The 16,582-nt window shown below is 29.6% G+C and overlaps 2 pseudogenes; both read right to left on the reverse strand.

Moving 5' to 3' along the window:
• Window positions 1–13,514: 13,514 nt before the first annotated feature.
• Window positions 13,515–15,112, reverse strand: LOC120068894 (annotated as a pseudogene).
• Window positions 15,113–16,321: 1,209 nt separating this feature from the next.
• The window catches only part of LOC120068891, an 840-nt pseudogene continuing 579 nt past the window's right edge, over window positions 16,322–16,582 (reverse strand).

Consider the following 16,582-nt stretch of genomic DNA (forward strand, 5'->3'; position numbering starts at 1 on the left):
GTTTCCATAAATGATTGTATTGATTGATGATATGATATGCATGCTACGTGTAGCTTTTGAGATAAAGATTACTGGTTGCATGATTATATCTTTGACTGTGCATGACTTATATGCAAGTGTTGCCATGTGATTGATTTCCTAAAAATGATGATTTTCAAAGTGAATTTCTGTCTTAAAAGAACCATTTACTAGGCTTAGTAGCTCACACTCTTCAAAATGTTTTCTTAATCCCCCCTCAGGTAGCGGAAGATGAGGAGTTCCAGGGTGCTGCTAAGGTCAAGGTCTGCCACGTGTCTCAATTACACTTCCGGAGAGTTTTTACAGTTGTCGTTGTAAACTTTGTTGTTAAGTCCTTAATTTGTATAAACGTTATATCACTGTCGTAATAAAAGATGGGCCTACTTAATCTGTTATAGTTTATCTCCTTGACTTAATCATTCCGCTGTGTATAAGTTATAGTATGGTATCAGAGTTATTCCGCAAGAATCATTAGGCAGTAAGTGTCAGCTCAAGGGTTGATAAATGTTGCAGTCGCATCCCTCTTCTAGGCTAAAAAAGTGGTCTGGGGACGGGGTGTGACAGCGTGGTATCTGTCTCTTATACACATCTAGATGTGTATAAGAGACAGGGTCTAGCTCAGTCGGTGAGGTTGACATCCAGCTGCGAGATAGAGATATGATGATAGCAAAGCTGAATAACTCGCTACACAAGGCTCAACAAAGAATGACTAAAACGGCTAATGCCAAGAGAAGGGATGTGGAATTTGGCATAGGAGACTGGGTCTACCTTAAGCTTAAACCATATAGGCAGTCATCTATAGCCAATCATAAGCATACAAAGCTAGCACCATGGTTTGTAGAGCCATTTCAGGTGACTGACCGTATCGGGACGACAACTTACAAGCTTGCACTGCCAGCTGGAACAGGCATTAGAACGTCACCTTCCGAAGATAAAAAAACATAAGTACTGATTCGTTGGGTGAATGGAAACCACACCGAGGAAACATGGGAGCTTCCAGATGTATCAAGGACTAATTTCCTGATTTCCACCTTGAGGACAAGGTGGCTCTATGAGGGGCAGGTATTAATAGACTCTTGATAACCAAAGTTTATGAAAGAAGAAAGAAAATGAAAGAAAATTAGTAAATATCGGGAGAAAATAAGGGCTAGGGAATATTGTTAGTTAGAGGTGGGAAAAACAGAAAAGAGAGAGAGTGGGGAGGGGGCCCACAGGGAGGGAAGGTTATTTGTAAAAGTGAGTGAGGCCATGAGAGGGCATTGACAATTTTGTATCAATTCTCATATTTTTAGACTGATAGAAGAGAAGGAAAACTCTCAAAATCTTCCCTACTATTAATAAAATAAGGAAAGGAGCAATCTTATCATATTTATAAATGAACTAGGTAGTTTTTGAAAGGGCATTCTTGTAGGAAGATCACCTTCTTCTTTAAGTGTGGCTTGCAGGAAGTTTCTGAAAGGACACGAGAGTTTAACTTTAGGGAATGCACATTTGGAGTGCAAGTTCAACATCTTGTATGAGAATCTTAAGTCGAGAGAATTAGAGGGGGGATTTAAGTAGCTTGATTTTTTTTTTTTTTAAAAAAAAAGGGAAAAAACTATGTTTAAAGAACGAGGGTAGGTTTAGGAATAAAGTGTAGATTTAGAGATCTTAAGTATATGATATATTTTATCGTGTTAATTAATAGTTAGATTTTATATCATACTGAATTTTTCGTTATATTTATTTTAACATTGTCAAGTTAAATAAAATACTTTTCACGAGTATAGCTAAATTCGAAATTTAAATTGTGCTTCATATGTTTTTTAGGGGATAGTTCATTGCAACTTGCAAGAGTAGCAGCAACAACAATAAAATTATAAATTTGCAAATATAGCAAAAAAAATATTGAATCTTAATTTTCGTTTTTTATTATTCCAGTTTACCCTCAATGGTATAACAACATGTGTATTATTAGTAAATCTAATATATTTGATGTTTCATATCTGTCAACTGATATCCTTTATATTTGATATAACTGTCAATTTATATACTTTATATTTACCATGTATATACAAAATTTGTTAATTAGCCAACACATTCTATATAAGCAAAGAAGTATAAACCAATTAAGAAAAGTACATTGAGCTTTACCTACATACTCATGAAAGCAATTTTGTAAATCTGATTCTAACTTGAACGTCGGAGTATGTGTGGCTTGATACCATGTTAGCGTTCAGAATTCTTTGTTTTGTAAGACATTGGTACTATTTTTCTCAAGAAAAATACAAATACAAATTCATTATTCAACAATAGCAATTGCTTTAATGACGAGAAACGCTTGGAAAATCCATCCTAAGAATAAAGTATTGGACTTTGTGTCCTAAACTTGTGGTTTGTAAATAAATAAACATACTTTTTATGATTAATAAAATAATTTTTTATTTTATATTATATCTTCAATTTAGACAAGTATATCCAATGAAGCAAAATCTAAGGTTATTTGCATGAAATTTGAACTGCAGTTGACATACAATGGGTTTTGTTCAAGCTAGTAATAACCTGAAGAGTCTATAGTAGATGGATAAGGTTGAGTGTCTTATTCTGATAACACTATGGATAAAGTTGGGTGTCTTATTCTGGTAACACTATAGATGCCACCCACTTTGTAAATGTTACAAATGATGTGATCCAAATCATTCATGTGGAAACATGAGTTGAAGTATCCTATAATATGAGTTTGTATAAGATCAGACCGTGAAATAATTAATCTTTATCTATAACTCCATTAATTGAAGAGATTAATATTTCACAGGATGATTATATATAATTTGATCTTAATTCTGAGTGAGTTATGATCTCCTATCTATGAAGGTTTGTCCTTTGATTTGCATAAGTGAGAATGGCTTGAGTTGTTGACTAAATAAGTCTACTATTGTGGGACTTGACCGAATAGGGAGCTGGGAACTAATTTCACAAGATGGAATTCCCTCTTTCCCATATAGGAAAAGTAGATGAATAGTTCTATTAAGTGTTGACTCCGGGACTTGAATAATGGGACCACCCTCTCATTGGTCCAAGAGGGACTTGGTTTATGGTTGGACTATAAACAAATTATTCATTAGAGGGTCAGTGGTATGGTGATTATAAGGATAAAACAAATATTTGACCCAACTGTAATTACGAATAACTCATGAATGATCAACTTATGTGTAAGTTATCCTATAGTGCAAAAGAGTGCAACTACAGGTCTATGGACGCAACATATCCTATAGAGCATAAGAGTGCAACTACAAGTCTATAGCAATTTGCCCCATAGTTAATGAATGTTGATTGATTAATTATACTGTTGGAGCTTATAATCTATAGGTCCATTAGAACCCCTTACTAGCTCACAATGGATTATACTGACTAACTACATGTTTTTTAAAGAATTATTTGAATTGTTCAAATTTGTTTAGGAAAATATATATTAATTGTATATGACATGATTAATATATAAAGTATTATGTATATAAATATATTATAATATATAGTTACTGTATATGATTTATAATGAAAAGCTATATATTGTGAGAGAATTAATGTATTTGAATGTGATTCAAATATTAATTTAATATAAATAGGATTTATATTAAAACTATAGGTTAAAGTTAATGTGAATGAGATTCACATTAAAACTATAGGTTAAGAGAATTTACATTCCAATATGATACAAATGTTTATTTAATTAAATATGATATATTTAATTGAATTATATTATTTATCTAATTAATTAATTACATTAATTAAATAATTCCCCCCATTATAGCAGAGAGGGGAGTTATTCCCACTCTACGTTTAATACAAAAAGGTTTTGTATGTTTGAGATACTGTGTTTTTTTTTATAAAAAAAAAAAAAAAAAAGTCTCCCTCTCTCAAGATTTTCTCTAAACTTTACCGAAGAAGTTCTCTGAAAAAATTCCTTACCTCCACAAAACGGATTTTAATATTAATATTGTTGTTTTCAAAACTTATTAGAGAAATATTGTTGTTTTGAATACTATTAGAGAAATATTGTTGTTTTGGGAGATCGATGCTAGAAGTCGAGAGTTGAGGATTCAACTAATGTAGAGGTAGAACGTTGAGAACTCGACAAATAAACAAAAACTTGGAAACAATACGTAAATTAGGGTTATTGAGGGTTGAAGTTTCGACAAACAAAGAAACACTTTAGGGTTGTCGAGGGTTGAAGTTTCGACATACATGGAAATCTCGCTAATTTTGTGATGAGGATCTCGCTCTAAAAGGGAAACTCGCTAATTTTATATAGTCTTGACATACATAAGTCGAAACTTCAACCCTCGACAAGGAAGATAAGTGGGTGAAGCAGATTGTAAGAGAGAGCGAGATTGTAGGAGAGAGCGAGATTGAAGGAGAGAGCAACCATGACTAATGCTCTTTACACAATCAGGATAAGCTTAGTCTAATTAATCTTATGCAATCATCCATATCCTCAACATTTCTCATACATCTTGTTAAAAGGTTTTAATTAATTTAACCATAAGAACTATCATAAGAACTATCATTAATGGATGTTATGTTATCATTAATTAGTACACTTTGAATTAACTCAAGATGTTACATATCTGTAAGGTAAGATGTTCAAACTTCCATCTTTTATATAATTAAACTAAAAACAAAGGCTTAGTTATGCAAGTTACCACGCTCAAGAATGGACCTTCATCTAACATGATTTACATACAAACAAAATAATCAAAATTCTGAGAAAATAATGATAAATTCTCTCAGTAGGCAACGGCTGAGATAAATTCAATGATCGAATAAAATGGTAAAAGATTGATTCTCAGAGATGGGTTTGTATATTACTTCCATTGGAGCTTCCATTCTCCGAGATTATAGGAGAGAGCGAGATTGAGAGAGCGAGATTGTAAGAAAGAGCGAGATTGAGAGAGCGAGATTGTAAGAAAGAGCGAGATTGAAGAAGAGAGCGAGATTGAGAGAGCGAGATTGTAGGAGAAAGCGAGATTGAAGAAGAGAGCGAGATTGAGAGGATCTCACTAAACATCTCGCTCTCTCCTACAATCTCGCTAAAATCTCGCTCTCTCCTATTGTATATTGAATTTTTTAATATTATAAATTGTACATTATTCTTTTAATTAAATTGTATATTATTATTTTAATTAAGTTGTACATTATTCTTTTAATTAACTTGTACATTATTCTTTAATTAACTTGTACATAACTTTTAATTAACTTGTCTTGTACATTATTATTCTAATTAAGTTGTACATTATTCTTCTAATTAAGTTGTACATTATTCTTTTAATTAAGTTGTACATTATTCTTTAATTAAGTTGTACATTATTCTTCTAATTGAGAAATAAATATTTTTTTTCAGATCATGGCTTTAAATTCAGGACCTGTTGATCCCGATGTTTTGTATGACCAGTCCATTCATCGATCATCTGTTGTATGGCGAGATCGTACTACTGGAGAAATATCTTGCAAGCGTCGAGAGGTAGTTCTCCAGCGCACTATCCCGCTCCACCCTCGAATACTCGCTACTGTGCACATCTGGATTCTATGGGGTTGCTAGATTAGTATTTATTCAGTTGGATTGGCATCTGATCACAGCCTTGGTCGAGAGATGGAGGCCCGAGACGCATACATTCCATATGTTTGTTGGAGAGTGCACTATCACTCTACAAGACATAGAAGTGTTGTTGGGGTTACCTGTTGACGGTGAGCCGGTCACCGGAGTGATGTACGATGACTAGTTAGAATTTTGTCAACTATACCTCAGTGTGACCCACCTGCCGACAAGATTAAAGGATCGAGGTTAAGTTTAATATGGTTAGGAACACAATTTTGTCAGCTCACAGATGATGCAGACGAGGAAACCGTCATAAGATATGCACGAGCTATATAACTACAAATGATGGGTGGAGGTCTGTTTTCAGAAAATCAAGCCATTTTGTTCACTTGATGTTCCTGCCACTATTAGCTAACCTCCATGATGCGGGGCGGTATTCGTGGGATGGAGCATGCTTGGCATGGTTGTATAGACAACTATGCAAAGCAACAAGACCTGAGGTTTTGAGGTAGTTGGGCTCTCATACTTTTGCAACTATGGCTTGGGAGCGATTTCCACAATGGCTCCACAGCTACATGTTAATGACGCTCAGTTAGTTGGACAAGCCTACGGTTCTCGGTATGTTGTTTTAATTCAATTTAATTTTTATATCACTGATCTAGTTAATTTAAATTCTAAATTATCAATTTAAAAATTTAGGTGGAGAGACAAATTTTGTGTGACTAGGACAGCCACACATGTAGTTCAGTCTATAGATACATGTTTGATCTGCTTCAACCTGAATAGGTACATTACACTAAACTAATTGATTATTTTATACACATTTTATTGTATTTGTCTTTAATATTCTCTAATATAATATTTTGTGTTTCAGGTTATTTGGGAGCCGTACAAAATTATTATGCATACTTTGCCTAATTTTTGTATGAATGGTCAAAACATATGGCGGACGATGAGTCCTCTCCTATATTTTCACATTGGTGAGTGGCATCTTCCTAACAGGGTGATGAGACAATTTGGTTTTCAGCAGGATATCCCATCGCCTTGTAATACTGAATCCGTACTGCATGATATTGACCTAAGGATTGGAGATTGGTTCGAAAAAATTGCACATTTGGTAGTGCGATGGCACTATCGTGCAAGGTTTATTGCAGTGGGGGTTTCTCTTGAACAGTTTGACACAGATGTCACTCCAGAATATATTCATTGGTATAATAATATCACAAGCTGCTATATCATTCATCCGGGAGCAACTGTGGGTCATCTGGTAAATGAATATTATCTAATTATTTTTAATTTAAATTTATTTTAAATATTGTCTAATTATTTTATAATTCACAGAGATCGAACAACCTAGACTCCGTGAGGTTGCGAATGATTCAAACCAGGTTCTTGCTAGGACTCAGTGAAGAAAGTCTTCAAGAGTAAATTTCTTGATCCCAGTTTTATGCTTAACCTAATATAGAATGAACAACATGTGTTCTCTGTATGCTTAGTATTAATTCTATCATTTTAATCTTCCAAACTTAAAATAAAAGTGATAAATTGCTTCCATTACAGGATTTGATTCATTCACAAAGAAGATACTCTTCAAAATTGATAATAAGATCATTCACTAAAAACATGTTCTTCCGTATTCATACTATTAACTTTTGATTATAATTAATATTGAAAAAGTAGTCATACTCCATGGTCATTTGTTTTAATGTTTCACGGTTTCATTATGATTGTAGTTTTCAAGTTTATGTTTTTAGTCAAATTATTATATTCATTTGTTCGTAGATGACGAGTGAGGTAACTAAACTTGATGTTAGTTTTAAGTTTAGATTGTTGGGTTTACTTTTAGTTCTAATGTTCTTTAAGAAGTTTAAATTTAAGTTTTATTAAGCTTGAGTTTAGGATAGAAGTGTTAATTTTTTCTTTTTGAAATAAGTTTAAAGTCGAGTTTGATATTAGTTTTGATGTGTGTTGATTTATAGAGTATAGTTTCTAAGTTTAAGTTTTAGATAAGTGGTGGAAGTGAGACAATAGTTAAACTCATACATGTATAAATTTTCATGTAAGTTTAATATTTTGAAAAGTTGCATGCATTTATTTCTTATATTTATAAAAACTTACTTTAGTTTTGGTATGCTTATTCGCTTTATAAGTTTAAATTATTTAAGTTGGCATTAAAACTAATTGATTTTTTTTTTTTTTTTTTTTGATATTTTGAGGTTAATGTACAAGCAAAGATGTTGAGATGAATCTAGGATACATGTGTGTACAAGCAAAGTTTTTATTTGTAGTTATGTAATTTTATCTTTTTCAATTAACTTTGCAACAAATGTTTCGATGTTATTCCTAACTTTCTTTTTATTTTAGATTGATTTTAACTGGCTTGACATGAACTACATTCAAATAATCTTAAATATTATTAGTTTTGCACAAAAGTTTTTAATATTGACAGGTTTAATTTTCAATAATTTAAAAAATATATAGAAAAAAAACATGGGTGACATCTAAAATAGTATTTGGGCACCCTTGCCAATGTCGTAGATGTGGTGTCGGCAAAAGGTGTGGTTCCACATCAAATTTTCATATTGACATCGGCAAAAATAGAATCATAATGGTATTTGGAGACCCTCTACCCATTCCATAGATGTGGCATCTACAGAGGAGGATCTCCCAATGTTTTAAGCTTAATTTGACATCAACATAGGGTTTCTAAGGTCACCATCACAATGACATTGGATATTAGATCCTCTTTTTTCAATGAAAATGCATTTGGCGTCAAAAAAGGTTTTTCCAACAAAGGCTCCATCGACACAATTGTTGATGATCCAAATGGTTTCAGAAAAGGCTTTTTGATCAAGTTTTCTTTTCTTCAACGATTTTTACAGTCATGAGATTATATTTCTTGTAGTGAACCTTTCTTTTGTCGTCGAGATATAGATTCACATTTTTCTAAAAACCTTTCAATACTACAGAGCTGTGTGTTGCACTTCACATAATCATGGCCTTCATGAAGTTAGGAGCAACTTGGCTTTTAAGGACTTGTCACATTCTCCTTAGGGATTCTTCAAAACAACCTAATAATATGGCTTGATCATTGCATTTCCATCATTTACTTGCACTGTTCTTAGTGACACACTTTTCATATTCTGGAAGACGCTACTATCTAAATTATAACCATCCTCACTTTGGGCTACCTGAATTAGCCATAGCCTATGAAATTCTCCTTTGCAAGCAACTTTACCGATGAAAACATAGTTTTTCCAATAATGCTTGTGCTTTATTGAAAAAAAAAGAAGTTTGTGTATCGACAAAAGTATTGTTATCAGAACTCGTAATATTCTTATATTGAATTTACTCAAATCTATTATATCAATCAGTATCAAAGTTTTGATATTGATGAGAAGAAATTGATAGCTACAAATGACTATATTATTTGTCCCTCAATCGAAGAAAAATACAGATATTTCAACTTTGGGGAGCAGTATTGACTTTGGGACAATGCGTGGAAGAAAGGTTCATCTTGGAGAAGAGAAGTTGATTGGGTTATATAAGAGCACATTTTTGGTATGCTAGAGTGGTAAACAGATCGATGGATGACTATTTTAGAGGAAACTTGGAGATATTTCGTTTGAAGAAAGGATCTGTAATAAAAAATCTAAGCAATTATTGTAGAATTTTACTTAATGAAATTATTAGTTTACATTTTTAAATTGACTTAGGCCTACAAAATTTTTACTTTTAGTCGATAAAATAACTTATTCATGATTTTTAATTGCCTCAATTTATATGGACTTATTTAATGTCAGAAATTTGTGATAGAATTCAATCTACAAATTTCATTTATAACCAAAGTTGTCTTTCAAATAAGTCAGACGTCAGCATGAGGAAATGGTAACGCAAGCAAAGAAAAAGTGACGCAAGGCCACGTGTGAATCTTTTTTTGACAAATAAAATAAAAATGAAATAAAGAAAAAAGAAAAAAGAAAAAAGAAAAATAGATTTGTGGGCTGTGTTATTATTTTATGGGTGGGGGATTTTTCCAAACACGAAATCATGAAAACGACACGAGCATCACTCCACTTGCCTTTGCTTTTCATGGCCCCAAATTTCTAAAATTTCTAATGAATAATTTAAATTTGAATATAGTTTTATTTTAGAAAATATAAATTTCAATTTTGTATCTAAAACAACTTTGAACTTAATCAATGTCTAGTATATTTTTAAACTTTAAATTTAGTGTCTAATAAATTTCTAATTTGTTAAGACATTTTAAAAATTAATCAATCTATTAAACATGAAATTGAAAATCTAGATTATGTTAGATATGATCTAGTTTAATTTTATATCTAACATATTAGCAATTCAAAAAAAAAATGTAAAATAAGTCTAGTACAAAAGAGTAAATAAGAAAAAAAAAATTAAAAAAAATACTTTTGGTCTTTGAATTTTCATGGAAGTAACAATTTAGTATAGACTATGATTGTTTACGATTTAATTCATATATTTTCAAATTTATAATGATCTCAACTTTAATAAGTAACATTTTAGTCCATATACTTTAAAATTTGTAACAATTTATCTCTATCATGAAAATTTTCATCAAGATTAAGAATCAACTTAATTGCATAATAACTTATTATTTATAGCTTATATAAAAAGAAATTAATCACTAATTGATACACGTGTATAAAAATATTTATTAAACCTTACAAAATTTCTTACTAAAAGGAATAAATTGTTACAAATTCTATGGTATGAGGACTAAATTGTTATAAATTTGAAAGTATGGAAACTTAATCGTTATCAAATAAAGTTCAAGGACTAAATTATTACTTCTCATGAAAGTTTAGGAATCAAAAGTGTTTTTCTACCATCGAATCAATTTCAACAAGTATGGGGACGGCTCTAAGACTATGAAGGATAACTTTTTCTCTCTTGCACCTTAATAGACCATCTATACTTTATGGGCTTTGAACCGACCAAAATCAAAGATCCATCAAAGTCATAGATTATCCACCCCAAACTTTTAAAATGCTCATTGCGTATGAGCGTGATTTTAAACGTAAGAGTAAATTGAAAGATCATCTTCTCCCAAATAACTTTTTATTCTTACAAATGCAATTTCAAATACAATCTTAATTTTTAAGTAACTTAAAGATTCAAATAAAAAAAAATTAGATAGTTTAGAAAAAGTAAAAATATAGTTTAAATCTAGTCATTTAAATCTAATGGTTGGTTTTTTATGGTTGTTGAATCTCCCAGAAGTATTCTAAAATTAATTATATGTTTTATCTTTTTTTTTTTTTTTTTATTACGAGAGGGTTAAGGAGATGGGAACACAAATTCTCCTAATCGATGTATGCTAGTTGAATTATGCTCTTTTTAGCATTTTTACGGTTAGTTACAAGTGTAAATATTATAACTTTTTTTATCATGTAAATATTAAAACATTTTTTAAATAAATAAATATTAATACATTTTTTAAATTAATAAATATTAAAACATTTAAAGTATATATTTATGTTTTTATTTAATTATTATTTTGAATTTGAAGACATTTAAATTAATTTCTTTGTTTTAGTTGATATGTCTTATTAAAATGAATTTTTAATTGGTGTTTATAATCGTAAAATCAATCCGGGGTTGTACGCAATAATAATGGTTGAAACTTGAAAGTATATGAAGTATATTGAAATAATGAGAACTTAGAAGTATACTCAATAGTAAAACCAAAAATATGCTAGAACATATATTAAAAATATATATCTTCATATTATCTAGGGGATTTTCAAAAATAGAAAAATAAAGTCAACTATTTATATAAAATAACAAAATGTTAATCCTCCTTGATAGAAGTTAATAGAAGTCTATCAATGTCTATTCGTGTTTTTTTTGCTACTTTTGTAAATAGTTTGATATTTTTTCTATCTGTGAAAATTTTCATATATATATATATATGTGTGTGTGTGTGTGTGTTACAGAAATAACAAATTATTTACAAAACTAGCAAAAAAAAAACGTTAATAGACATTGATAGATTTCTATCAGCATCTATTAAAGAAAATTAAAATTTTACTATTTTGTGTACTAAATAGTTTTATTTATCAAATAGAGTCTAAAAAAATAATTAAAAAAAATATTTTTATTTTTAGAATTTAACTAAAAATTCAAGTTTTTCTTTAACAAATATAAAATTATAATTGAAAATTAGAAAATAAATCAACATAATTTCAAAACATAAAACAAAAAACTGAGTTGTCTTTATTATTACTAATGGTCTATCTTAAATTATCGATAGACATCCTAATTTGATATATCCTAAATCAATGATTGACTTGAAAATTTAATAGAAGAGTAAAGATAGTGTTATATCTCTAACAACTTGAAAAAAAAAACAAATCAAATCTAATTGACATGGCAAGTCCTTAAACAGTGACGTGGGCTTATTTATTGAATCAATTACAGACTAATCAATATAATTGTTTTATTTTAAAAGCTTTTTGCATATTACTATTTTGATGTTTCCGACCAATCCATTTCTATGTTATTAATATTTGATTTGATTGGGATATCCCTTTCACGATAAATTAGATGAAGTGAAATTCTTATTTAGTCTAAAGAATTCTTACATTTACTAAAAATTGATCCTACAATTTATTAACTTCTTACATTATAATTTCAGAGTTAATAATTTCGCTATTTGTTTCAAAGGTTTCGTTAAATTTTTTTCCTTTTTTTTTTAACATACATAAAATGAGCTAATATTGAGTAAATGTCTAAATCAAATTATACATAATTAATATAAAAATGGTTTAATTACTTTAGCATGACAATTATGTATGAATATGAAGGAATAAAACAACATATAAATAAAATACAGATTAAAACATACTTAAATTCGTCCAACATTTATAATTGTTTCTCGTATATACCTATAGTGTAGGTACAATATTATTCCCTACATTTTTTAATATTTTAATTTTCTCCCAAAAATAAGTTAAATCATATTTTAATACATGGGTTCTTAAAACATTATATTACAATTTTCATCTAATTGAGAGGCTCTCAATTAAGCGAGAACTATTTTAAAAATTTATTGAGACACCATTAACAAAATTAATTTGGAAATAGAAGTGGATAAAGAAAACAAAAATATAAGAAGTTTTTTTTAATACAATTGGTGAGGAAGATTTGAATTAGAGATTATAGTCGCTAACATTACACCATATGTTAGTTAATTATACTCATTTTTGTATAGAAATATATGAAGTTCCAAATAGATTAAGTTGATGGTCAAATTATAAGTTTGGTCATGACATTCAAAATTTGTGTCAAATATGTTCCTAAAGTTTTAAATGCGTCTAATAAATTTCTATGCTTTTGATATTATGTATTACTTTCACGTCTAGTAATTTCTTAAGCTTTGAAAAAAAAAAAAATCTTAGAAATTAGAAACTTATTAAGATCAGAATGTAAAACTTAGGTTCTATTTGATAATCATTTTATTTTAAAAAATTAAGCCTATGTATACTATTTCCACATCCAAATTTTTTTCTAGCCAAATTTTGAGAACTAGAAAAAGTAACTTTCAAAAATTGGCTAAGAATTCAACCCGTGTATTGAATAAAGATGCAAATTATAGTAACAAATATGAATGAAATAAGCTTAATTTTAAAAAAGAAAAACAAAAAATCAAATGGTTTCCAAACGAAGCCTTAAGGTGTCGTTTAACTTTTCAAGTGTTTAATATTTACAAGTCATCTTGAAAAAAATTAAAATATTTGACAATTATTTAAAATAGTTTTTTAAACACTCTCAATGTGTATTTTAAATAAAACATGTCTTTAATGTCCTATTAAGTAACCAACATAAAATTAAAATTATGGAAACTTATCGAGACATGTTTTAAAGTCCCGTAAACTTACTATAGAAATTCAAACTCATGATTTAAGTTAATAATTTGTGTTTGTGATAAGTTTTAAAATAAATATGCTTGCGACAAGTATGATAAGTCCCAAAAGATCTTTCCATTTTTATTATTAATATTGGAAAGTGACTTTTTGATAGTTGAAATAAAGTGAATTAGACTTTGATTTGTTTTATGAATTCTTTCTTGATTTGCTTCATTATTGGAAATGGATTTAGTAATTTTTTTTTTATTGAATCAATAAAAAGTTGCCCATTAACCCTCGGCATATTAATCATACGTTGAAAGATATCTATGTATATGTTTTCAACGAAAAATTTTAGAAAATGATGCGATTTATGAATTAATCGTACATTTATTTTTTAATATCTTTAAAATATTTTTCTGAGATTCAAATATTTTATCATCATAACTTATTTTGCTAGGACTAATATTTATTTCTATATTTAGAAACTCTTTTTTCGTGTCTTTTCGAATTTTTTCAATTTTTTTTAGTATGGTGTTTGTTCTATCAGTCAGATCTTTCATCTTTTTTTCTCTCAATGAAAAATTTGTCTCCTCCATAGACCGAGTTATAATGGACGAGCCTTGGATCATTCGATTACTTATTATCGAATTTTTTTCGTTTTTCACTTCATTCAACTCGTATATTTCTTTCAATTCAAATAATCGAATTGGGTTTCTTTCTGAAAGTTCTGTTATTATTTGTTTTATAAAGAAAATGTTTTTGATGACCAATTTTTTTGTTTCTTTTGAGGTATTTATAAACAAATTTGTTCTTTCTTTTAAAAGTCTTATAATTTGAAAACGCTTCTTTTTCCATTTTTCCATTTTTTTCTTTTTTTTTTCGAGTTCTTTTATGAAAATGAGTTCAAAAAATGAATGTTGTCTTCGGGGAGAACCAAAAGGCAGTTCAGCTTCGATTCCCCAAACTGTTAAAAAACAAAAATCATTTTCATTTCATTTTTTTGTCCTTTTGTTTTTATTGAATCTTTATTAGGGGATTGTAACCTAGATGTGTGTCATGGTTTCAGACCAAAAAGAAATAAGATCTTTATTTGATACCATTCGTTAACCAATTTTTTGGAAATTCTTTTTCTGATAATTGAACACCATTATAGGTGCACTTTACATGCATTTCTTTATTCCAATTTTGAAAATCCTCGGACCATTCAGGAAATTGAAATAATAGCATACGGATAAGATTTTTAGCTATTATCAATGAGGGTAAGACAATATATTTTCTAAGAATTGATTGGGTTACTAAAAAAAAACCTCTTATTAATTGAGCAAATAAAATATTATCACAGGCTTCTGCTATTTCTATACGTTTGTTTTCCTCTCTTTGTTCCTCTCTTTTCTGGTTTTCTCTTATGTACGCCTCTCTTTGCTGCTTTTCGCTTGTCTTTTCTTCTCTATTATCCGAAATAGTCAATTCTGTGTTTGTCCATATCCAAGGTCTAAAAAGTCTTTTCGTTAGGCCAGGAATATCAAAAGAAAAAAAAAGATTTGTCTAGTCTGTCAACAAAAAGATAAGAATGTACAATTGCTTGAAACATTTTCAAAGTAACTGATTTACGTCGTTGGGCATGCATAGAGCCTTTGATTATGTCCCGACAAAAATCCGATTGTTGGGAATACCATATCAAAGCAACTTTGTCTGTTTGATCAGGATTATTAGTATCTTTGGTATTAGTATAAGTATCGCTACTATTAGTATAAGTATCGCTAGTTTCTATATCATCAGAAAAAATTACGACACGTTTGGCTTTTCTTGAACGAATTTCATGATCTTCCGCCAGACTTTCCTCGTTTTCTCCTTCCTCTTGTTCTAACTCGTCGATTAATGTGTATGACCATCGAGGAACTTTTTTACTGATTTCTCTTATTCCAATCGAGTTTTGACAACTTGCTTTAGCGTTGTAAGGAGTTATAACTACATCGAATAAAAAGTTTAAAGATTTTATTCAATCTTCTGATTCAATTTTATCTTCAATTTGTGGGTAATTAGTATTAAGAAAGATAGCATGAATCTTATTTGTCCAAACGTTCTCACTATAATTTTTTCTAGAAGTTTCATTTATAATTGAGAATGAAAAAACAAAATGGATTTGTCTGCAATAAGGTCCGCTCAAAATGGATCATATGTTTTTGGTAAATAGTATTTTTTAGTTTTATCATTACATAATTGAGTCCTTTTTTCCAGTACATCCCGAGCTAGAGTAAGGGATCCCTTATCCAGAACTTGAATTCTATTTATCAATTTTTTGTTTAAATTGATTTTTTTTTGTTCATTAAGATAATTCCAAGGATTATTGAATTCATCATAAGAACGTTTTTTTGTTGTGAATAAAGATATCTTTTTTTGTATCATTTCAAAAAAGTTGCTACACTAGGTGGATGTGTAAAAATTATTCTGTCTTTTCCGTCACTTTGACTTGTATAAAAAAAATATTGTGACATTTCAATTCTAACAGCATTTTCAAATTTCTCAGTTTTTATATATCGAAATGGACTATTCCATCGTTTATAGTCGAAAAGAATAGTCACGAGAGGTTTTTAACCAAAAGAGAGATTTTTCTTTTTTATATATTTCTAACTTCGAATTTTCTTTATTTCCATCCGGAGGGTAAGAAGTTTCATAAACTGGTCTTTTTATATTTTGATAGCGTGTCCTTTTAAAGTGGAATTCATCCTTTGTTTTTTCCTTTCCATTCACTCGGATCTCTTCTGTTTCATCAATTTTGTTCGGATCCTCCTTTTCTTCCGAAAAAAGTATCTTCTTTGGTGGATCCCTCTGGTTCCTATTTAGTCCCCTTCGTTTCGGAAGTGGTTTCTATTTCTATATCTGTTTCTTCCTCGCTTTCCCCCCTTTCCTCAGTTTCCTCCGTTTCTGAGGTTTCTTTCAGTTTCTTAGTAACAATGGGTGACGGTATTGTGCCTAAATAGTAGACACAGGTAATAAATAAGAGAATACTAAAGATTCGAGCCATAGAATTTCTCAATTCTGACACAAAGTACTTATTAGATCTAATAAGTATATTAGATCTAATAGAATTATTTTG

The sequence above is a fragment of the Benincasa hispida genome, unplaced genomic scaffold (genome assembly GCF_009727055.1).
Source record: "Benincasa hispida cultivar B227 unplaced genomic scaffold, ASM972705v1 Contig132, whole genome shotgun sequence".
NCBI classification, from domain to species: domain Eukaryota; kingdom Viridiplantae; phylum Streptophyta; class Magnoliopsida; order Cucurbitales; family Cucurbitaceae; genus Benincasa; species Benincasa hispida.